General features: G+C 38.0%; 1 long non-coding RNA gene across 3 annotated transcripts; it reads left to right on the top strand.

The window, feature by feature from the left end:
* Positions 1–19,205: 19,205 nt before the first annotated feature.
* On the top strand, positions 19,206–21,181 carry LOC122971220. 3 transcript variants are annotated; one of them, XR_006399430.1, is made up of 3 exons: positions 19,206–19,427; positions 20,534–20,618; positions 20,736–21,181. It is a non-coding gene; the product is annotated as an uncharacterized LOC122971220 (long non-coding RNA). The 3 variants fall into 3 exon arrangements; XR_006399431.1 differs by having other exon boundaries at positions 19,339–19,427; positions 20,531–20,618; XR_006399429.1 differs by lacking the exon at positions 19,206–19,427 and having other exon boundaries at positions 20,142–20,618.
* Positions 21,182–25,809: the final 4,628 nt, after the last annotated feature.

Raw genomic sequence — 25,809 nt, 5'->3', positions numbered from 1 at the left:
TTTTTTTTTTGTATTACGGCTAAACACACAAATGGAGAGTGTTCACATGGTTATAATCCACAGCCACGGTGACCTGACTGATCAATTATTCAAAGCCATTTGCCTTTGAATCAGTCCCTGACACACTGCATGGACGACAGGAGCTTGTACAGCTACTAGGAGAACACCAGGGGGTCCGGGCCCCAGCGGAGCTTTAGGTTCAGATGCCTGCACACTTACTTTCAGCCTGTCACTCGGAATCACTGACGACCTTTAATGCCCCCCCCCCTCCTCCCCTCTTCCCCCTTGCCCCTCACCATCCCTTCCGAAGCTAAAGTAAATTAGCATGTGTCTCTGAGGGGCTCCTTTACAAGGCGAGGGTCTTTTAAAATACAGCATGTCTTACCAATGTGTGATTGTAAAATGGAAGTAGAGTCGCTGTAGCATTCAAAGTGATTCAGGAGGAACAGGCAGTCGGGCGGTGATAGCTACAACACTGCAGGGTAGAGGATCATGACAGGTTAAGAGCAGGAGGCACCTGAATGCATCATCAACAAGAAACACCTCATATATCACTATATATCTGTGTAGTAGAAATGACACTGTGTGTTTATACTGAATATTATTAGTCTTGAAAAAATAATTCAATAAATTTTAGTTCCTCACTCACAACAGTTGCTATAAGACAATAGTGATTAAACCAACAGCCAGTTAAATTTTTACATTTGCTGTCAATTTGTGATATTTTGCTGCACAGGAAGTGATGCATGCATTGTTTATTTCATTGACACAGAACAAGAATTGGACTAAAACAAACAAAATCTGGGTAGATCATAGTATTTCCATCATGGCATGAACCTGAAATTGGTAAATTCTGTAAAATATTTGTTCATAATTTCATATCACATGTAGCTGAGAGAAATCTGATGTGAGACTTTCTGGTTGGACTTTCAGTCTATGTTTGTGCTCTGGACAGCGGTGTACTGCCTTTCTGGCTGAACTTGATGCCTGAAACTTTGATGTCCCAAATGGTCAATTTGCTTTACAGACAGTAGTCCAACAAAAACAAATACAATGCATCTTACACGACACAGCACAAGATCCATATCTCCTACACTGTCACCATGAATCACGAGAAAAAGAAAGAAAGATGTGATGACATCTGTGGTTACAGTTTGTTTAAGAAACCAATACCAGATGGAACAAAGGACCATCTGTATCTATTATTTCTACCTTTGGGGAGACTAGAACTACACCCTGATGGAAACATCTGGAATTCAACATGTAGAGGATGTTGAGAGTCCAGAACAATAGTTTATGCCTTTGAGATGACCCTCACTTCATACAGGTGCTGAGGGTCATTAACCCCTTAACATCCACCTTTTTTATAGAGTTTTCGCCTATTTGGCATACCCAAATGGAAAAGCTTATAGCAGAAGAACTGTAAGGCCATGATGTGAATGTATTAGGCTTCATTTGGCAAGTGACATCTTCTAGTTTCTGGAAATGTGTTTGTTTAGCATGTGGCTAAAACACAAACAAAACTACATCAGTTCAAATAAGGCTCAAAAAAAGGTGTTTTTGGTCCTCGTCTATAATGAGTCATATTTGAATAACGATAATTAGGACATGCTTTATGCCAGAACTATGCAGAACACCTTCTACGTCTTGTCAACCTGTATAAAATTCCAGACCTCTAGGCCTAACCTTATGGGAGCTTGGGAGTTTTTAGTTTGTGGTGTCACTGATGTCCCCGAACCTCTCCAATCATCTCCACTTAGCCAAATTGTGCCGATTGCTTTGACTCATTACTGTGTGATGCTGGTGCATGTTAAAAGGTTAAGGGTAGCACAAATAATCTTATGGCACAGACTAAAACAGAAAAACCAGCAAATCATAGAAAACAAAAGGACAGACTCAATAAAAGAAGAATAAAACATTTTCATCACTTTGCAACTTCCTTACATATAGCATCTGTATTTGCATCAAGCTTCTCGTCTAGGACAGTGCCCAAATACTTATATTGCTGCACTGTTGCCACTGGTTCACCCTTAATCACACACAATGCAGGGGAAAGGGGAAGGGTTCTCCTCTAAAAATCATTTTTCACATTTCTTTGTGCTTAGCCACATTTATTTGGAGGAAAGAACTAGTCACACCAGTTCACAAATCCATCAAGGACTTGGCCATGATCTTGCTCCACACCCTGCAGACGACTCACAATCACTGAGTCATCATTATACTTAAGGACAAATCTTGTTACATGATTGCTCTGACACTCATTTGTATATAAAATGAATAAAAGTGGTGAAAGCACACAGCCCTGAGGGGATCCAGCGGAAGATGAGAGTTTACTGGACAAGGCTCCATTAACCCTGACCCTCTGAGATCTGTTCGTTAAGAAGTCAGTGAGCCGACATACTGGACTGAAAACCATATTAAAATTAGATATGAGCCTGTGTGCAAGGACATGTGGCTGAATACAAGTAAAAGCAGAGGAAAAGTCAATAAAAAACAAATGTGCATGGTTCTTATTTCCCTCCAGGTGCAAGATTTAACAGAGTAGCCTCCTTGCCCTGTAGGCAAACTGTAAGGGGTCCAACATGTCATCCACTGTGTGTAAAACTTCAGATTTGACAATATGTGCAAATGTTTGCACATCATGGGACGTAAAGGGCCACAGGGTGATAATCATTCAGTGCCTTAGGAGACTTAACCTTTGCCACTGGCATCACAATAGATACCTTCCACATGAGAGGAACTTTCTGTGAAATAAATAATGAATAAAAGTGAAATAAATTACATTATATGCACTCACTTTTATCCAAAGTAATACAGCAGCCCAGTATCACTAGAAATTAAGTCTATATTGCAATAATTCGCCTTTTAATCAACTGTAACCACAATTTTTTTCACAAAGTAACAATGCCATAGTTATTAAGTGCAGATATATAAGCAAGAATTTAAAATACACTGCCAATAAGTGTATAAAGAAATATATATGTTGGAACTGGACATAATCCGGGGCTTTATAGACTTCTTCAATATCAACAATACCAACAACCCTGTAATTATCAGACTAACTATACAATACTCACCTGCAGTTCTCTGTTTACAATGTTTTTGTTATGGCTCTTTCATTATTATTATTATTATTATTATTAAGCTTTTTTTTATTCAGGATATCTAATTGACATCAAAATCTTTTTGCCAGAGAGACTTGAGAACAGGTTACATATACACAGGATCATAATAAGATGGTTTATTCACAATCATTAGACACACTCTCTAATGCTTCGGCTACACAGACGACAGTTGTTAGTCTATTAAATTCATTGTTTGTTTCATAATAAAACCATAAAAATGACACCCGACACCTTAACTGTCCGTCCCTCACCTTGAAGAAATAACTCAGCAGCTACTAGTTAGATTTCAATATTTTACAGTCGGTTTACTGTTTAAAATTTCAGCACGGTGGATGTTACAAAAACACATCGCTGCCCCCACACGCTCTCTCTCTCTCTTTATCTACTCCTTAAATGATGCTTTCTGTGTCATTTCCTTCATTGCATTAAAACAGACAAAGTAGTGAACTGCCAAAGACAGAGAGGCCTTGAAAGCACTTTTCCTCGTCCAGATGTTGGTGACATCTCCCCAGCCATTCAAGCCTCACACACACAGACAGTCTAAGTCGCCGAGAGACCGCGGTCAGAAGGGAAATTACATGAGGAATAAGAGCCAGTTTGTGTGCTGTTCCATGCAGGCTTAAGGGAACAGTGGGGAGGGCCCTTTAATAGACAGTGCGAGAGGTGGTGCGATGGCACTGGATCCATGGCAGCTGTTTCCTTCAATGTTTCATGCTCATAGCCACAGCTGCTCTCCAAATGAGAGTTAATATTGCAGGGGGGCTGTCCACCCTGGGTCGAGCCGTGTCGCATGGTCTGAATGTCAAACTCCGCCCAGCAGGGTGACACCGGCTCAATGGACACACTGTGTCGTCCCACCCCCCTCTCCTCCACCCCCCCTCTCTCTCTCCTCTCTCGCCCTCTCTTCCCTGTTGATGTGTCTTTCTGCCTCATTGGATCTTTTTCCCCCAACCGGACAAGGGTGAAATCTGTATTTTTCATGGGCATGCCGATGTGGTTTCAGCTTTAAATGAAAAATAAATGAGGAAATAAAAGATGTTTGTCTAGTTGTAGCCAGGAGAACTCTGTGTTGACATTGGGATTCCTCTGGTATGTGTTTTTTGAAGGCTATCACTGAAACTAATGCTTCACTCTTAAGCTAGACATAGCGGGACTTCAAATTTTGACTAAACTCATCATGTTTCACTCCTCTAATGCAAAGATTGTAGACAAGCTACTCAGAATGCATTTAGACCATCACATGGAATTAAAGACACTGATGAAATACTTTTAGTGTTTGCAGCTGTTTAAGGAAGGAAACTTGGATGCTTTATTTATTTAATAATTTTTCCATCTATATTCTGAGGAGCTGAATGCATGAATAGTATGAATAAGGGAAAAAACCAGTTTAATTTCTGACCTTACTGATGTTACATACAGTAGCTGTGCTCAGTGCTCATATCTTAACAGCAAGATAGGCTTTTTGTATTTTTATATTCCAATATGATGCTGTTTGCCGATCTGTCGGCACCAATCAGTAGGATGAAAACACACCAGAAATACTCTTTTGCAAGTATAGTTTCACACCTGCTTTGTTTAGTTTGGTGGAATTGATCTCTGGTTGGTTTATCTCCTCGGAGCAGTTCGTCTGGGCAGATGTGAACACAGCAATCGCACTCGGGTACGGACCAAGACAACTGGACCAACACCTTGTTGAAGAGGTGGTTTCGGTCTGGTTACAAACAAACTCTGGTACGGTTCATCTGTGGTATGAATGAGATCCAACCTGGATCTGACTCAAATGCAGGAAGCATTGTGCATTTTTTTGGATTAAGCCAGCTCCCGTAGCCAGCTGTGCTGTGCATTATGCTCCCTTCTCCTCTTCAGCTGACTGAGTCTTCAGTCTTCTTCACGTAACGAGAAGCGACACATTGTTCTCTAGACGTTTCCTTGAAGTACGTTCAAATGCGCCCTTCTGCTCGCATATTTTGGCTCGTTATACGGCTCAAACAATGACCGCAATTTTGAAGAAATGCCAGTTCTGATCTGTTGATCTATTTTTGATAGCTATCCCAGAAGAAAAAACAAAATGTCCTTTCTCTGCCCGCCAACCCCACGAGATATTCTGACCGAATGAACAGAGTGACAGCTCCCACATGGCTTTTGTTAATACATTTTGGTTCGCTTGAAATTTTGCCATGTGAAACCAAACCGAACCGAAAGGAAAAATCCAACAAAGTAGCAACTCGTCAACTGATTCAGACGAGAGCAAACTAACTAAGATGTGAAAACGCCCTTTGAGAAGAAACCAACGCTGCACCAGATGCAAACCCCTGTCATCTCCATGGTTAAGGTCTGGTTAGGTGATGCTAGCTCAGGTTAAAGGATGAACTACTTGGTTATGGTTAGGGAAAGATTGTGATCATGGTGAACAGAAGAACTACTTTGCTGAAACATCCATCCACCCTGATCTCCTCCTGATTTCCTCCCTTAGAGGTTTTGCAGCACTGAAACACGCTACTTCCGTCTTCAGTCATTGTTTGCACAAGACGTTCTTGTCAGAGATTTGTACTGAACATATAGTTGTTTTAAGTGTTTGAGCAAATAACCAATGCTTTAGTTTTCTGATGACAGTCTGTGAAATGTTTACCCTTGTGCTGTTTGAATAAAATATTAAAGGAGATTCATGATCTCTTGTAAACAAGCAACTGTCACAAGACTCAGATGTGTACGTTTGTGTAAGAAGGATATTGATGAAGGCTGAAAGGGAACCATAAGAGTATTTACATCATTTGAATAGATTATTACAGTTTTATACCTTTTATTTGGGATACAAGTGGAATAAATGCCTCCACATAAACACAGCTAGTTATATACTCTTCCCATAGACATACACATGACCTGTACGCCACAGTGGACCTCTGTTTTCTCTGTGCTGATAACATCCATAGTGATAGATGTAGAGTTCCTCTCGACTCTCTGTTGTGTCTCACTGCGACGTTGAGCAGGGATCCCTTTGGACTGCCACACACACAGTGGTGGCAGCGATGAGCATGATTTGAAGTGTCCTGTCTACAGCGATGCAGCTGCATAAAGGAAACAGCTGCTGAAATATCACAGGCGAGCCCCCCCGTGTCTCCCAGTATCTATCACACACACACTGCGACCAGCTCAGCCTGGAGAGAGAGAGGACACAACAAAGACATCTGCAAGATGGCCTCGGACACACAACCCCACTGATGTGTGCACTGCTGTGATGTCGTCTTCGCTGGGTGGATGATGAGCGCTCCGCTGTGATGTGCTCTTCTCCGGGCTTCATCCCACTCCTGCTGTTTCCTTTTTTGAGCGGACTGACACGCAAACAGGAAATGATGGTCAGAGGCTTTGTTTGAAGCAGAAAGAGGCATTTCTGATGCTGCGTCTTTGTTAAATCCGAGCATGACGCAGGCCTTCAACGGTCACTCTGAATTCGATCTTTTTAGATATTTTTTTGGCACCTTTATTATTTGAAAGTGACGGTCAAGATACAGACAGGAAATGCAGGGAGAGAGAGGATGACATGCAACAAAGGTCTCTCAGCTACCATGACGTCCCTCTTCTGCCTGTTTGTTAGCGCCTCTGACGGTATCCTAGACCTCCTGAAGATGTCACTGCAGTTCATTCGTGTTTACATCTTGAGTCTGCATGCGACTCTTTCAAATCCTTGAGGTAAATCTTGACCGCAAGGTGTGCAGCGAAAAGCAGATGGTCAGAGACGGGGTCTGACAAAAACGGCGTCCATCTTTAGTAGATAGAAAACGAATACACGGGAATAATTGGTATAAAATCTGCCTAGAATGCCACAAAAATTAGAAACTGCTTGTCAAATACAACTTTTACCTGCTGGGCTACTAAATCAAACTTCATATCTGACTGTTGTGGATTTGGATAATCAGGAAGTCATTACATTTACTGCAGTAATAATAAATCTCAAAATTTAATGTTGTAGCATCACACTCACTGAACAGTACTCCTACTAAAAGTGTCACTGAATGAATTCACTAAATGTTGCAGGTTTAAATCCATAACAATTTCTTCTGAATATTTCAAATCATTATTTAAAAAAAATACCTGTAATTCTTTTGTCATTCATTCATCGTCACAAAATATAATATAAATATAAAATACTTACATTCACACAGGATAAAAGCAGTCAGATTAAAAGATCTGTCTTGAGAATTTACTGAGCAGTAGCCATAGTTTTAGCATCCTTGTTAGTAGCTTTTATTACACATTTTGTTAGTATGTTTGCTCTATTGTGCTAATATGGCTAATTTAGGTAGCATTAGGTTGTTATAATCAATAACAACATGATTAAACTTAAAAAAGTGGGATAAAGCTGGAAGTTATTTACTTGATAAGCTGGCAAATAACTAAGACATTTGGTAAGACATGTTTTTACTTACTACTATTAATTAACTCATTCGTTAATATAGTTTAGGAGGAACAATAGATTACTTACACATAATCAATAGTCCGGGTCTGAGGCTGGGTAGAGGATTTTTGTCTTGATATTTAAGATGTATGCTGGCTTTGCACATTTTCTATGTGGAAAGTAGCAGATATGGTTGATTCCTGCTGACTGATAAGCAATTATTAGTTGCTTTGTTAAGTTTTGAGTAAGAAAGATAAATAATAAAAAGGGAAAAATGTTGTTATATTAAATCTTTAGGATATTCTTCCCTCAGATGGAAACATCTCTTTAGTTTGTAGCTGAGCCTGTGTGTCAAATTGCTCTATATGTTAAAAATAAAACATGTTTACTTAAAAAAAAACATCACGACTGTCAAATGAAAGACGTGAATATCACTTTGACAGCCTTCAGTTTTATTTGACCTCACACATATATATACAATAGTGCCATTAAAGCTCTGTAAAAGGTAGTAAAGTGTAAAAGCTGATATAAAAAAAAATTCAGGTTACGAAATATTTTTTTATGGTTATGTAGGATTTATGTAGGATTCATATGAATACGTTTGCTTTTCCCGCAACACGAAATATGATTTGTTGAGACACACTAAAAGTAAACAAATCCATATTTGATTACAATGAAAACTCCACAGGGTTCCTTTAATGATACACTGCTTATCTGGTTGATGAAATTATGACCCCACAGGAATGAGAATAATAACAAAAAAATAGAGAGAATATATCACCAAACATCTGGTGACTGTCAGTTAATGATTCATGTTCCATTGTACTATACTGTATCACAGACCAGATATAACAAAGATCATATTTCTTCTGGAAACACTCGAGGTTGTCTTTTTTTTTTTTTTTTACCTCATTGGCTGTCGAATTCTCAGTGGGAGTTTTAGGTTCCTGGAGTCTTTCAGCTTTCATAATAGCATCTTATCACACTTTGAAGGGAAATGGAAACCTCTGCCAAGTTATTTTCTCATAGACGCCCCATATACCCTCACACCTGTTGCCTTCTAGCTCCTCGTGGGGTGGTTGGGGGGGTGGGGGGGGGGGGGGGGGGGGGGGGGGGGGGATGTGCCATACTGCTGACAATCACAAGACAAAAAAAAAGTTAACGGCATATGGATCCTATTTGAGCAGATACGCCTGCGTTTTCGCTGAGCTCAACCAGATGTTTAGTCAATCCAACGCACTAAAAGGTGGAGTGTGTTATTTGACAGATGACCCCTTGGTGCAAGTAAGCCAACATCTTTAATGGACAAAAAAAAAAAAGGGGGCTCTAATATGGTTTTCCACATATAAAAAACCTCACTTCTACCTTCTCTTCTGAGAAATAATGTTAAAGGTTTTCACTCTGGCTGCCCTTTATGCAGCATCAAAGTGTCTATCCTGCAGGTTCTTTAATGCTTTAGAGTAGAAAACAATTAGTAGCAGCTAGAGTCTACTATATTTTACTATAAATTTGTTTTTATAATAACAATGTATGAGCTGTCAGTGTGTAATGTGTTGGTTGTGGCTCGTAGTGATGAACCTACAGAGGATTATCAGTGACTCTGCAGCTCCTCTTGGCTTTAACGGAGCTTTATAGTGAGTTTCAGCTTATTGTTTATCCGTCCGGCTGCAACTTTACTGTTTTGGTTCACTCTCAGCAGGCTCATAGCATTTTTTGGCGACAACATGCAGCTGTTACACTACCTGCTCAGCACCAAACGGCAAACAGACACAGTTAGCTGTAGACTAGCTGGTGAACATAGTGGAGCATTTAGCAGCTAAAGAGACAGATGTTTCCCCCAGGAGTTGGTAGAGAGTAAAAACAGAGCTAAAAGAGAGTAAATATTGGACAAAGATACACATGGTCGTGCTTCTTCTTCAGACAGTGGTCCACACTGTTGCCTTTTAGTCTTTTAGTCATGCAACTTTTATAAACTGAGACAGTAAACAGTGAAGTCGAGACAACACATATCAAGCTAGTAATTCAGCTAGCAATGCAGGTTACGTTAACATCAGTATTTCTAACTTTAACTGATCTAGCATTCATAATTTTATTAGTGTTAATTGCATGTTATAATCAAATAGCTGCATATATTAACATTTATACAAAAAAACTTTTAAATAAATGATGTTAGGAGACTCTCCACTTCTACATTTGTTTATATCAGAAATCTGTCTGGAACTAGCAGGGATTTAAACTTGTAGTTCATTGTAGTTTCCTTCTAACTTTGCTACAACTAGTTTTAGAAATGACACTGTTAATTCTAACCCTAAAAATCATACAGATACCATTCTGTGTTTGATTGTATGCTAATACGTGTCAATGTGGCTGCCCTACTGTACTGTAGCTTCAATGCTAACTAGTGGAACTGCTCAGTGATGCAAATTAGAGTCACTGAGAGTTGCATTGAAGGCATTTCTACAAAATGAACCTTCTCAAGAAGGTTTCAAGGAGACTTTAATGGCTTAAAAACTCTTAAAAACTCTTCTTAGTTTTGTATTTTTTTGTTGTAAATATCACAAAATATAGGTCAGGTATCCTAAAATTCCCACAACACACTCTCAAACTTGTTCAGATTTTTGATATAACTGCTAAATTTCTGTCAAAGAAAGTCTGATATTAAACCGTGATTGATCCACAATCTCCATCAAATGCCCAGTATTCGCTTCGTGCGCTGTATATCTGTCCTAGAAAGCCATTTGTCTCACGTCTGGTTATCGCTCCATGCTACTTCTCACATATGGCCTTCCTCAAAGAACAAGATCTCTGCTGGAGTCAGTTTCCCATCTGGCAAAGTCATATAGAGCCTCTCAGAGCCGAGCAGGCGGGGGTGACGCTGAGCTATATCAACAGTGACAAAAGTATATTGAATAATTATCTTTGGAATTAATACATTAGCCCAAACTTAAGTAAATGTCAGCGGATCAGTATATCTGCGAATGAGAAGGTAGAGCGGTGGAGAAATGTGAAGGACGCTGCGCTTCATTAATCATGTCTTCCAAAGTAATGTAGACAGATGAAATGATTCTTACAGAGAGCTGTCATTACAATCATTTGGTCATTTTAGATATCTAATTCACCATTCACCATAACAATCTTCTTCACTAGACGAGGAGGGGGGGGGGGGGCAGATAATTTATCTCCTATTCTATGGTATATATACACCGTCTTGTGAAACAGGCAGTTTTAACCAGTCAGTTTGGTAATCCTCATAAAGCACAGACTGACCACAGTTACACAAACTCTTACCTTACCATGGGTGTCCTGTTTTCACCTCTGATAGTGTCGTCACTACTATTCTCAGTCTGTTAGATGGCAGGCACTGGTGGAAAGTAGCTAAATACATTTATTCAAGCACAGTACTGTACTTATTTAAGTAGGGGAGACCGGGGTAGGTTGTTACATTGTTGTTACAACTAACCCAGACTCTTGTAGCCATGAACTAGCTTAACTTACAGCTAACAACTAAAACATTAGCACTAACCACTTGCATGAAAGAAGTCTACACAGACACATAATTAACATGATTTAAGTTTGATGAGTTCATCTTCAAAGTAGGCAATGCTATCACAAAAAAAAATACCTTCCCTCCTCAAAATTGTTTTTTTCTTTCTAAAATTGGCTGTGAATTGGTGTTACTTCCTCAAATGTGGAACAAGGACTCAATTGAGCATGTGCAGAGTGAATCAGGTGATTTGTAACTTGTTCCTGATTGGAGAAATTGTTACAATCAGCCCGGTCTCCCCTACAGGTTTGAGGTATTCGTCTTTTATCCTTTACTTGGATCCCCATTACCTTCTACAAAGTGGCCGCTAGTCTTTCTGTTGTCCACACAACAACAGCAACAATAAAACAAACAAAATCAAAATGATCAATAAAACAGGAGAAAGCTAAACAAGCCAAATATAGAGATATGAAAATAAGTAAAACAACTCTGAGGTAGACAATACAAACTTAAAGACAAAAACACAATTGTCAAGATAGACACAAAATAAATAAATAGATAAAAATAATCAAAAAGATCTGACTAAAAGTACAAAGTAGCATAAAACTTTACTTGTATTTCCATTTTATGCTACTTTGTATTTCTACTTGACAGCATTTCAGAGGGAAATATTGTACTTTTCACTCCACTACATTTATTTTACAGCCATAGATACTAGTTAACTATAGACTAAATATTTTAAACTTAAAACATATGATCATCTTATAAAATATGCTTTGTTATAGATTAGACAAGCCAATAGAATAAGTCCTTAAAATTAGCTCTACTGCGACATGTTAATATATTCAGTACCAGTCAAGTTTGGACACATCTTCCCATTCACTTAAATGAGAAAGTGTGTCCAAACTTTAACTGGTACTATATATATGTGTATATAGGTGTATATATGGTAAATATAACACTCTAAATTGGACCATTTTGCATAATGAGTACTTTTATTTTTCACACTTTAAAGGATAATGTTGGCATATTTCAACCTGGCGTATTTCCCATAAATGTGGCCAGTGTGGCTCTAGGGGTCATAATAACTTTACACTCACCAGTTCAGTTATAGACATTCAGGGAAATGAGAACTCCCACAAACCGACGGGCTGATTCAGGGGAAGCTGTGTGAGCAGTTTTTCCAAATAAACATGATTTTTACATGAATCATTCAAAACATTTGTCTGTGAGTCAGACTGAAGGACAGTTTCACAATTCACAAAAGTCTGTCTGAAACAATAGTCTGGTGCCCATATGAACAGTGAAAGAGGTTTTGCTCTCTGTAATCATTCCTGCTGTTCATACTGGTTATTAGGAGATCCCTTCCTAATGGTCTTACATCATAAGTGATGGAGGACAAAATCTGCAGTCCTGGTTTTTTTTTGCAAAAATGTATTCAAAACTTTATCTGAAGATAGTATAGATGGAGGCTTCAACTGTCCAAATTATTACGTCTTTATAGAAGAAATTTCCTCTTTGTGCTGTTCATAAGGATAGATAAATGATAGATTTTAAAAGTCTTGGTGGAGCACCTTCATACCTCTCAGATTGCTTGTCAGAATATGTTCCAAACCGTTCGCTCAGGTCTCTTAACGCTGGCTTGTTAAATGTGAACACAAAGAAAATGCAAAAAGTTATGGTGAGGCAGCTTTTTGCAGCCACGCACCAAAGATCTGGAACAAACTCCTACCACATATTAGACAAGCAGCTCAAAACTTATTTTTATGGTCTTACTTTTAATAAACTCAACCTTTTATTTGCCTTTTACTGTCATCAGCTTATTTACTACCTGTTTTATCTTTTTTTATCTCATGATTTTACCTCCTTTTATCCTCTTTTTTATCACTGTAGTTTTTTATTGTAGTTTATATATTTTTTTTGCCTGTTTGCTTGTTTTTACCTTCTGTAAAGCACTTTGAGCTGCTTTATGTTATGAAAGGTGCTATATAAATAAAGTTTATTATTATTTATTATTATTATAGGGGCATGTAACCATTATTTTAAGACAGACTTGAAAAATTGTGAACCTATCATTAAGAGAGTAAGATTTTATTAATTCTGAAACTATATATATATATATATATATATATATATATATATATATATATATATATATATATTAATCTAAAGATAATACTATAAGGTTTTGACAGTCTGAGTCCTCCAAATCTTCCAAAGTAACAGTCTCTAGTATGACATTTCCTCCTTTGTGTTTGCTTGCTGAGCTACAGCAGAGGGATAGTAACACACTGTTAACCCCGCAGTGAAAAGTGACTGATATTTCCTCTGACATGAACATCAGTTTGTCGTGAGCTGAACCGAGTCGCGCACACCCAAACCAGACCCCGCTCACTAAAAAAAGTGTGTTTACAATTTTTCACCCCGTATGAATAAATCACTTCCAACTCTTGATTGTGCAGCATATGTGGGGCCTAAGTTGTGTTCATCTGCCATTCCAAACATCTGTTTAGCCGCCGCAGCCTTTGAGGAGTGCTGCTCAAAAAAGTGACCTAGCCTAAACCGCTGGGACACCGGGATGAAATATACATGGCGAGTATAGAAAAATAAACACACGACTGAGTGCAAGGCGGTGGGTTATTGATGACCTTCCATCCTGTCTCTTAAGCTGCAATCTGTCTTATTTTGTTTCTCAGAACTTTTTCATATTACATGATCGTTCCAGGGTCAGAGGGTCTTACATACATTTCTGATTATGTTTTAGTATTTGGCTGCATGTAATGCTGGAATATGAATTAAATTCCAGTTCTTGTACATTGCTTGAGATGAAATGTAAATTCAATTTATTTTGGTAGTCTAAGAAATAACCAACTATTGGCTTCTGAAGAGGGAAATTGATAATTAACACAATGATTTCTTTGAAAACAAGCAGCATATTTAACATATTATTCGAGCAACTATAAAGCAGCAGAGGAGACAAAGCAGAAAAAACACAAGAACAATAGAGGAAACAAGTAAAGACTGAACTGCTGGAAATTTCTAGTTTCCTCACGTTTGAAACAGGTGTAGTGGTCTATTATTAATATTTTAAATGTATGTTTGTTAGTTTGTCAGAGCTCTGTTGTTTATAAATCCCTGGTTAGGAGTGAGACTGGTTTTTAACATCATGGTTTTGTCACCTGAGCTGCAGGTTTAGGAGCAGGCTGACTAGTTGGTATTACCAGTAAAATAACTGGGAGATGATGCTGAGTGAACTGTGTACCGTCAGCATTAAGTCCTCATCCTTTATTTTCCCAGTTTGAGACTCTGAACTCTGAGAGGAGCTGCAGGGTAGCTTTGACTACCAAAAATGTATTTAATAAGTCTTTTATTCTACATGCAATCAACATTTTAAACTCAAAGCTGAAGTGGAGGCCTTGCTGCATGGTATTTTATATAATACTGTTTTGTGCTTTTGTTTTTTTATGTTTTTTTTTAACCTGTGTACTTATTTGCTTTATAATCCTGCTAGTTTTTCTTTTGTTTAGATGGTGTCTTGTTGATGCATTCGTTCTATATGTTTCTTGTTGTGTTCTGTATGTTGCATGTTCTTGCTTTGTGTTTTTGTGAGCCAAAGGCAATTTTTCCACTCTGGTGGACAATATTAGTTGTGTTCTAATCTGTTATACAATGTACACACAGCATGTCGATATGCATTGTTTACAATTTACACAAGAAAAGAGGAAAAGCAAACGCTCTGAAGAAGGCTCTGTGCTGAAATACGTAAGTGTTTTATCTATTGTGATGTGAGCCACATAAACAAATCAAATGTTAGTATTTTGTCCTCCTTGACTTGGAAATTTGAGATGTGCGACCTTTTCATATTTTTTGGAATATGCTCAAAAGAGGAAAGGCATTGCCACTTGGATAGGAAAATTGGAAAAATTGACTTATTACCAACCTTCTGTGTCCACATAGACATAGTGTTGAGCTACTGATGACTCATAATACACAATAACAACAAAACTCTGGACATTAGTTTTGTTGAGGTAATTTCCCTTTAGATCCTTTCTGATAGTTTGGGCAGATTTCACTAAATACTTAAAGAACATGAGACTTTATAATATAATATAATTACAATAATCTTTATTTATGGAGAACTTCTCAAAAACCAGGTTACAAATTGCTTCACATCAGTCAGCAAATGAGCTCTTGCTATTGTGAGGACACCAGACAGAGCTTTATGTTATAATCACCAACAAAATACCACATTATAGTTATTGATTAGATTCTAAATGAATCCAAAAGTGACTGTGTTTAAGCCACTGTCCTCTTACTTGCATCCTACAAAGCTCAGCCTCTAGATTCTCCCTGTCATTAGCAGCGTATAGGTTACTGAATCCTAAGTTCTGGATTTTAACTTTAATTTTTTTTTTTTTTCTATGAACCAGAATCCTTTCAAATATGTTTTATTGCATGAATTTTTTCCAGAATCCTTTCAATGTAGTTTCCAATTGCTTGTAAGGATGATTTGAGCATTTCATGGAAAATAAATAAAGTCTGAAATTGCCAGTCATAACATTATCATGGAAAGAATGAGCGGAATAGACGTCCTCGTCACACGGGGAGTGAAGAATAAGGAATGATCAAATAAGGGGATTGGGATTATAGCCAGTGACTTCTAAAAACCTCTGAATGCTGGATATAACCCTTCCCACTTCACCACTCTATGGATAATGACCATGGTGCGGTATATTTACAGGAGAAAATAAGACTCTATCTGACTTTCAACACTGTACCTTTGGAAAAATTCCCAGCTGTGAATATGTTTTGTGTAATTCCAACAAGGTAAAAATGGAGGCAAAAACCCCCACTCTCTGTTCTTATAAATGAGATTTGAAACAAGATGGACCAGATTCTGTAGATAAAACTCTCTCTATGAAAGAGCAGGATGAGATCAGGGACATGGCAGACATCCTCCTGGCACAGTTCGCGGTGTTAATTTATCTAGATTAAGTTGTCTTGATCCTGTTCAAAGTGTGACCTCCTCCATACAGTGGCAGGTGCTGAGGCAAGTAAAATGGCTCGAGATGATTGATGTCTTTTCAATTAGTCACAATGTGAGACCTTCACATGTCACTCTCCCTCCCTTATTAATGACATGGCTGTGTTAATACTGGGTGTGTGTTAAAGAAGCCTCTGAGTGAGATTTGTAATTAACTTGCTCAGCCTTAAAGTCACAAGACGACTGAGGAATCATCTGATAGGAGCTCGAGGTGCTTCAGTTTATATTTTAATTATCTTGTACTATTTTTTTTTCTAGTTTTTATACTGTGTATTCAAGCAGCACATATGCAAATAAATGAGATTGTGGCAGATGTCTTTTCCCACAAAAGTTAGCATTGACAGATAATTTAATAGTATTTCTGAATGATTTTTTTTGTTGAAATATAACAAGTTAGTCACAGCGTTCAATTGATAGAGAGAATTAAATTTGATCTTTCCCTGAGGCGCTCTATAAATGTGTGTACAAGTGAAATCTCCCTAATACACTGACATCAAGACATGCTTTTAATGTTCAATACTTTATTGCATGTTTTAGCCAACAGCGTCGATATATGTACATTATAATGAGCTGCCTTTAGATTTTTAGCTGCTTCTGTCATCTGCAACCACTCACAGGCCAAACGTGACAATTGGAGCTAACGTATAAGCTACTTAAAGCTCCGCTAATCAACATTTCTTATATTAAGCAACTCATCAAATCACAGAATAATGTGAAAAAAGTCACCCATAGTGATGAACCAACTGAGAATTTGATCAAACACTGATAAACCCAACTGTTAAACCAATGCTAAATAGCAGATAAAGTTAGCAGCTATCTGGTGAAGACAGTGGAGCATCTAGCAGCTAGTCGGATATATTTTGTAGGAGTCAGTTGAGCCAAAACCAGAGCTTAAAGAAAAGTGAGTATTGGTCACCCTTACATTTATCAGATGGATACAAACGACAAACAAAACGACAACGACAAACAAACAACCTCAAATGAATGCAAATGTTGCTTTGTATCTTGTGGATATGTAAATATGTCATTGTTTTCTAACCCACAGCCGAAACAACTTAGTGGTTGTTTTTCAGCTTGAGAGGATTTATTCAGTCATTACAATACATGCAATACATTTTCAATAATATACTTTAATGATTATAAGATGAATATTGACAGCACTTTATTTTAAAAAGACGTATTATGTTTGTAAATTGCAGTCGACAACTTAAACATCAACAAGGCACTGCAATGTTTTGAGCTAAATGCTAATGCTAGCAAGGCAGCATCCTCACAATGGCAATGCTAACATGATAATGTTAAGCAGATAAAATGTTTATGGGAACATTTTTAATTTTTGCAGGTATTTGGTCATAAACTAAAGTATTAGACAAAATTAGATTTTGATCTGGTGATGATGCTATGAAAAGTTACTGCAATTCATCCTGAGGGGAACATGAATGTCTGTACGAAATTTCATGGCAATCCGTTCAAATTTCACCCAAAACCACAAATGTCAACCTCACCGTGGTGCTAGAGGAAAGATCAGAGGATCATAAAAGTCATTAGGACACATCCTCTGGGGACCATGAATGTCTGTACAAAATTTAATGACAATCCATCCAATAGTTGTTGAGATATTTCACTCTGGATCAGATGGAGTGATGCATCCCTGCATGGTGCTAGAAAAAATTGGCTAAGGGATGGTATGTTTTCTAAATGAAACAAAACAAGAAAATGACATCAACAAGCAAATTTATGTTTTCTGAATATTTGACTCAATTGCACATTAAGCAAAGGTAAACCATGTGGTGCCAATATAATACTAAAATAGTATTCAGTGAATTTATTTACCCAATTATACAATTTATACAAATAAATTGAAACTTGGGGCATACAAATACTGTATTTTAAGACCATGTGACACTTGGCCCTAAATGTATGGGATGCTAATTAAGAATAACATACACACATACACAACTGACAAACTTAAATTCAAATCATTTGATTAGATGAATACCTGAAATCAGAAATCACAACCATGTTCTACAAGATCTCCAAATATGAATACATATCCTATGTATTTTACCCTGACATTTTTATTTGTTTATTTGTTAGGATTCCCATTAGCTGTGCCCTAAAGCACAGCTAGTCTTCCTGGGTCCACATATATGAATTATCAGACTATTTTACTCATTTACAAATGCAGCATGTGCCTGCAACTGGTGAATTACTCCTCTACAGTTTCACATAGAAAAAGACGTGCTCTAAATATTTTAATCTCATCTCATTTTCAGTCCAAGGAAGATTTTTGATGTATGTTTTCCAGGCATTAGTGTATTAAGAATATACTGGAAACAGGATAAGCAGCAGAGCTTCCCTTGCGTGACTTCCGATCACCACTCCCTGCCTTAAGAACTGCAAGAGTTAAGCTGTGTAATATGTCACCAGATTCCCCAACAGATTTTCATTTGGGCCTCATGACAACATCAATGACCTGATAGCCATTGATCCTCCGGTCTAAGTTTGGAGGTCATACAAGTTTGGTCACGCTATTGGAGATTACAACAATATCTGCAGACAAATAAAATATACAGGATTATGGAGGGCATATACTGCAAATGAAAATGCATATGTGTTCTCAGTACATAGTGTATGTTGTTGTTGGATAATACCCCCAGGAGACATACCTCTGATCTCTATACAGCATTGGCTGAACCCTCTGAGGGGGCAGACAGCTTCTTAATGCAATCAAGACTGTGGGTTTTTCACTGATCCTATTGGCGAAAAAATCCCTTTAGGCTGAATATATGTTTGCTGCAAATTCAGCAAATGCACAACACTGTTGCAAATGGTACTTGGAACCAGACGCTTAAAGTTCCTGACATGGTACAGTACTGAATGTGGGGCTGATAATGTGCTTCCAACTTTGTGGCAATAGTTTGTGTTTGGCCCTTTCCTTTCCTGTTTCATCATAAGAATTCCCCACATGCACAAAGCCAGGTCCATAAAGAAAGGGTTTTTCCCAGCCGTGTGGAAGAACTTGACTGGCCTCCACCTTTGGGATGAACTGGAACGCCGACTGCTGGCCAGGCGTTATCACCCAACATCATTGTTGGACTTCACTGATGCTGGTGTAGCTGAATGGAAGCAAAATCCCTGCAGCAAGGTTTCAACATCTGCTGTAAAGCAAGAAACCAGAAGAGTGGAGGCTGTTGTAGCAGCAGATTAAAGCCCATGATGTTGGAATAAGATGTCCAACAATCATGTGGGTGTAATGTTCGGGTGTCCACATACCGTACAATTGCTGAGAAACCAGATTGTGAAGAGACACGGCGGACATGCTAGTCACGCCAAACTGTGGACATGCCAACCAGCATGGAAGCCAGGTTCCAGGAAGAGGTAGGAAACGTCCATCCGAGTAACAGTCACTCGCCTAGATATAGAGCTGAATGGCGCCGCCCAGTACTTAGGGTGCTGATGAATCATTCAATCTGGCCCGGTTACAATTGAGTGGGTTGGAAGAAAGTAGAAGAACTAATCTGCCACACTTGGAATCATCAAGATGTAAGATACAATTATTGTGGTGACTGATGCCATCTCTAGAGAAGTATAACTATCATATTACTGTATTGTAAACATAGAGCTGGTTTGAAGCCCAGAGTTGCAGCTTATGGTCGGTGCCGTTTTTCCATTTAGAGCCAGGACCTTCCAAATAAAGAGGATGTTGACTTTCACACTCTGGAAACATGCCCTGCTAACTCAGGCTAAAGCTAATGCTAGCTTACTGTGAACACCGAACACTGCACACTTGGGCTAATGTTAGCTACTTTAGCTTGCTAACAGGGCAGGCATCATAATAAAATGACATTAAACAGTCCGACTCCCAGAGCCAGGGAGAGCAGCAGGTGAGTCACCTGTCAATCACAGCTGTCAATCAACGCCCACACAGCAGACATCAAAGCTACTATGAGCTATGAGTCTTCAAATCATATTAATGGAGCAATAATTTATAAAATGACCACCAGCACACTTATTACAGGGACTGAATTTAGAGATTGAAACCATAATGACTCAAAAAAAATGATTGACTTAGTATTTCTTGAGAGAAGTTGATGCTTTTTGAACGGAAGTCATTTGGAACCAGCAGCTAGCGTCCGTTGGTGGCACTTTAACCTAGTTGTAATACAGCCTCAAGCTGTGGTAGTTGTCATATCATTATAAACCCCTACATGATTAAACTTAGACCTTGATATGATAATGAATTATTGATACTGAACGTTAGACAAGGCAAGCTAACAAATGCCATTTCCACTTGATGACCTCTGCATTTGAGAGAAAAATATTGGAAAAATTATGGTTTTTCTTTCATTTTTTACTGATATCTGTTTTAACTCCTGGAGAATGAATAAAGGAGACAGTGATACTCCTGGTGTCAGATCCTGACAGGCGTTTACCCAACGCTGTAGTGAAGGCTTGATATCAGTAACTGTGTTTCTCTCCAGCAGTGTTGAGGGAGTGAAGGTTTGGTACTGAAACGAGTGGCGTGGGGGGAAGTGGATGGGGTCAACCTTGGCCCAGGGGCTTCCTCAGGTGAGAAGACGTCAGGGGAATCTTGAGCTGGAGATGGATTTCTTCACCACCGAGCCATACGGGCCCTCAGGGGCTGCTCTCACTTTATCTTAATGTCATTCTCTTTCATCCGTCCAGGCGGGTGAGATGATTGAGGCTGTCCCGGTCAATTGTCCGAAAAGGATTTGATAGAAGAGCGAGTCAATGAGGAGGAGGGATATACTGTAATATACAGCCAGAGAAAAATATGACTGTGACATTCGGATGTTCCAGGGACTTCTACACTTAAATATATATTGTAGCATTTTTTCTACTGATGGCTTTACAGCAAAAAAAACACACTTGGTCTTTCTTTTACAGATTTTGGTCATCATGAATAGTCAAGTATGAAAGACAAATAAAAGAAAAATCCTCATTTAGATTAAAAAAAGTCTTGTTTCAGCAGGAATTACATATGTTTCTTCCCCAACTTTAGGCTGTATACGCTATATATTATACAGTAACCTTCATACTATACTGTTTTTTTGCAGTGAGTATACAAGAAGACTGTGAATTCAGAATTAATAAAACAAACAGAAACACAACTATCATCTATATTCTGAGGTGTTCCTGCAGCTGTTTCACCACCATAACTACTACTACTATTACTACTACTACTACTAGTAGTGGCAGTAGTAGTAGTAGTAGCTGAGTAACTGGAAATTGTGCATTGCATTGTGGGAGAATAATTTCCATCAACAGCACACTCAAAAATCAAGGGCTTTTTAGTCTGCATATAAACTGTTTTGAGTATAGTTAACGGTCACATTTCCAGTTGAATTGTATGGATTTGGGAAACAGCTTTACATCCTTGCAAATTCTGATTTTAAGATGGAAATCATCACACAGTCTTTATAATAAACACTGTTTCTTGTTTTCACAGTATTCTTCATCTTTAGAAATGTTGCCTTGATCCTTAAATCCCCTTATAGGAAAACTATGGTTTACTTGGGTCTTATTTTGAAGCGCTTGCCATTTAGTCCATCGCTTATAATAAAACTGTACTAACATGCTAAAAACATGTCCAACATTGCAAGAAACTCCAGCAGTAAGACGATCATAGTAGTAAACAAACCAAACTTATTTTAAAGAAATTAATTTAATAAATAGAAAAAAAGAATAAATTGAAATCTTAGGAAACATTCATCATAGTTCACAGACCGACTTCTTGTTTCAAATTTGACTCACTGTACGCACAGTAGTTGTGCACATGATGATTTTCATGATTTTCCCGTGTAATTAGGGATGATTAGTGACATCACAAGTGCGCTCACTCTCAGTTTTACCTCCAAACAAAGTGGCAGCTGCTCTGGTTAACAACCTGTCTGATCATCTGACTGCTCATGTTTGACTGCACCCTTTTTTTTTGTAAGAACAATGTCATCATAACTCATAAAACCGATGACCAGAGTTATGCCAATAAAACCAAAGTCAAATATTTCCTATTGTTGTGTTCTGTTTTTTTTTTGTACTGTTTTTGTGAAGGAGACAAAGTCAACCAGGGGTCAGTGGAGGCTGTTCCTCCTTCCTCTAATGAAGAAGAAATAGCTGCTGTTAAAAGAGCTGCTAATTTAATTAAGACCTACAGTATATGTAAATGAAATTAATTATGTAAATATCAGTTTTTCACTTATTTGTAAAGCGATAACAGGTGGAGCAGATGATTTGCATATCATACATTTATGTTTTACTTTATTTTTTCCCCTTTACTTTCTTCCTCCTTTTTAAATTTGATGACTCTTTTTCTTACTTAACATCTATATGTCAAAATGCTTATTCCATTCTGTTTAATAAATAAATAAACAACAAACATGGATTCTGATCTGTATTTTTAGTGTTTTTAAAAAATATTTACCTTCATGTTTATGAGTATACTTGAATCCTCTGTAACTATTTCCTCATTATCTGTTGTTCTGGAAGCTTTTTTGGGCAAAACAGGATAATCAGGATAATCTCAATTATTAATAGGATGGTACAAATATGATTCACTGGCTGATTGTTTGAACACATCAGAGAGCTGAAGCAAAACAAAGGCAGGCCGGCGAGGTCAGAGGAGGAGGCAGTGAGGGAATTATCATGTGTGTGTTGTTCATGATCGATCAGGGATTAACAGTGTGTCTTGTTTTGAAAATCGCACTCTATTGCTTGTTATGTCGTTAATTAAGAAATTCGACCTTGACATGTTTGATTCGAGGTGGATTTTAGGATCAGTGAAACGCCTGAAATGTTGATGTAAACATAAATTTACACGGATTCTTCTTATAGATGCTAAATACATAAAACATACAACAAAACAGAGTGAAATTCACTCATGAAAGATCAAAGAAGTATCCGCACTCCTCACCACACACTTCAGATGGTAGCACCCAACATCCTGCCAGCCTCATGAATAAATTATTTTCACTCGCTGCTGCCAAACTGTGCGACAATGAGCTAGACTGTATTTTTTGCCATTTAAATTTCTGAGCCCATTTTCATGCAAATGGAAAATTTATTGTCACAAACCATGTAACGCCGGCAGTAACACCTTATCTTAATGAATATCAAGTGCGGCTGTATTTCCCTGCTGCGATAGTTCACTAATCAAGTTTTAGTTGGACTGTGATTCATAAAGGGACGATTCATGGCCTCTCAACTTACACTAAGACTCCTAAGCCTATACGACTGCGTTATAAGGATTGATGAAGTCATCCATCAGATTGATCGCCAGCATTCTACCAAATGAAAATGATTATCGAATTACTGTGGCCGAGCCGTTAAAAGACCCCGACTCGTAAAACTCGGAAGTTAGAGCTTCTCTGAACCCACTCAATTAAAAAGTACGAGGTAATCGCTTATACATGCTGTTAGATTGAGTTATGGTGGTTAGCACAGTCTCTCGCCACCGGTGCTCCTAAGTCTATTGTGCAATTACTTAAGAAATTATACATTAAACCTTTGAAAGTATCAAAGGTTTAAGTTCAAGTGACCTTTAAAAAGTGCAGTAAAGTTAAATAGAAAGTTGGACTCGAAGGTTTTTTTTTTTTTTTTCTATTAAAAACTGCTCAGCACTGCTGTGAACCATAATCCTTAAGCCTCCAACCACTGTCGCTAGCGTGACATATATTCTCAGTCCTTAAGCCAAAGGTTGATATTAATCAAAACCTGAAAATGAATTAAGCTTCTTTACTTGTTTATCGGTTTGTTTTTGACCTTTCACACTAGGATTAGTATCCGGTGTAAACAGTAGGCCTATTGTTGCCCGCTGGCTTCTTCAACGTTTTGTTTCCGTATGTATTATGTAAATACTGAAGATATCAAGGTTTTAACAGAGACAGTTCATGGTAAAACTTGATTTAAAGGGATAATCTGTGATGCCTCTTGTGTTCTTCCCCCTCTCTCCTCTCTCTTCTCTTCTCTCTCTCTCAGGTGCTCCTGATCAGTCTTCTTACCGTCTTTGTGTTTTGTTTCTTTTGCTCCTTATTTTGAGTTTATCTCTTTTGAGGATGGAAGCCCAGCTTTCGTGGCTTTGTGTCTTAGTTTAGCTGTTTTGGTAGTTTAGAAGCTCTGAGTCTGAAAGCCCACGGTGTGATTGGCCCAGACTTCCCACATCTTTTTGTTCTGTTTGTTCAGGCCTCCAGACAACCATAGTATTGATTAACTTATGGCAATAAAATCATGTTGCTTGAAAACTAATCCTCAGGTTTAGCATCTTCTTTATATGTTGCTGGTCACAAGGTTGTAACATCCAAGTATAATGATGTTTTCTACAATATCTGGTTATGTTTAGGCAACCAAAACACTAAGGTTAGGTTAGGGAAAGACAGTGGCTAAGGTTCAAATAAACAAACAAAAAAACAAACACCCTAATCGTCACCCCCTTACCTTCTGCCTTGCCACCAAAATTCAAGAAACAAAATGTAATTTAGACAATTACGAAAAGAAACATTTTGTGTGTGTGTTCATTTAAAAGAAAGAAGTATATACTGATGCTGAATATGCTGTATCTCTGAAATAAAATCTACAAGATGGGAGTGACATCATACTCAAGAAAAAAAAAGTCACTTTAATGTAATTTTCCCTCTCACTTCCTGCCATGACACTACTCCCTACATGTTTCATGTCCACCTGTGAGTTGACAAATCAAAGTCAGATTTATATATCTGGCCTCCTGTAACAAGTTTTCTTGTAAATCACCGGATTACCTGTAAAAATCAGGTGAATAAAGTGGATCCAAGTTGAAACGCAGCAACTTGCTGAATACATTTTTTAAAATACATTTTGACACATATACTGCATGTAACACAAATTCATGGTTGCAATTACTGTTTCACAGATGGAAGAAGTTTAAAAAGATTTAATTTGATCATTGAAATGTATTTAAATCTGCAACACTGTTACTTTTATTTAAAGTAATTAAGGATAAAAGGATAAAATCATAAGTTTTCACTATTTAAATCTCACTTTTTGCTGCAGATTCACTGAATACCTGCATATTTATTCAGCTTCTGAGAGGAAAAAAATACGGTTTCATCTCAATTAATCTTCAGTTACGAGGACAGATTCCTACCAAAAAAACATTAAAGTCTCTAAATTTTAACATAACTAATGTTTGAGACAGATTTCAGGTATTGTGCAATGAAAAACAAAAAACATTCACTCTCACTAATGCAAACTAAGCTTTAACTAAGCTTTTTAAATCCTGTTCTTAGTTAACAATCAAAATCATATCCCTGCATGGTGGAATTCCTCACCTTTTGTCAATAAACACGTTTTTATCTAAAATAAGAGCTTTAGCACTAACACGAATGATGATTGGCTCATATGTGATGCTCTCGATTTTTGAGAGGGGACTAACAACGACAGTAATTCCCTGACGGCTTTTGTCCCTTTGTTTTTGACAGCTACTTCAATTACCACCATATGACACTGGGGACAAGGTGACAAACATGTTGTTGTCTGTGTGCACATGAAATTATTTGTTTGCCTTCACAAACCACCAGGTTTAGTTAATACCTCACAGCCTCTGTTAGATTAGATAATTTGGGAGGTGTCAATCAACAGCCCTGCCTTCTACCTTCCTACGGTCACTGACCAATAGAAAAGCAGAGAGAGAGAGAGAGAGAGGGAGCATCACCCTCCACCTTTCCCCTCACACTCACTCGGTCTCTCTGTCCTTCTCTCCCTTCATTCA

The sequence above is a fragment of the Thunnus albacares genome, chromosome 2 (assembly GCF_914725855.1).
Source record: "Thunnus albacares chromosome 2, fThuAlb1.1, whole genome shotgun sequence".
Lineage (NCBI taxonomy): Eukaryota > Metazoa > Chordata > Actinopteri > Scombriformes > Scombridae > Thunnus > Thunnus albacares.
The sequence above is the reverse complement of the archived record's forward strand: the minus strand, read 5'-3'. Positions and strand labels throughout refer to the sequence as shown.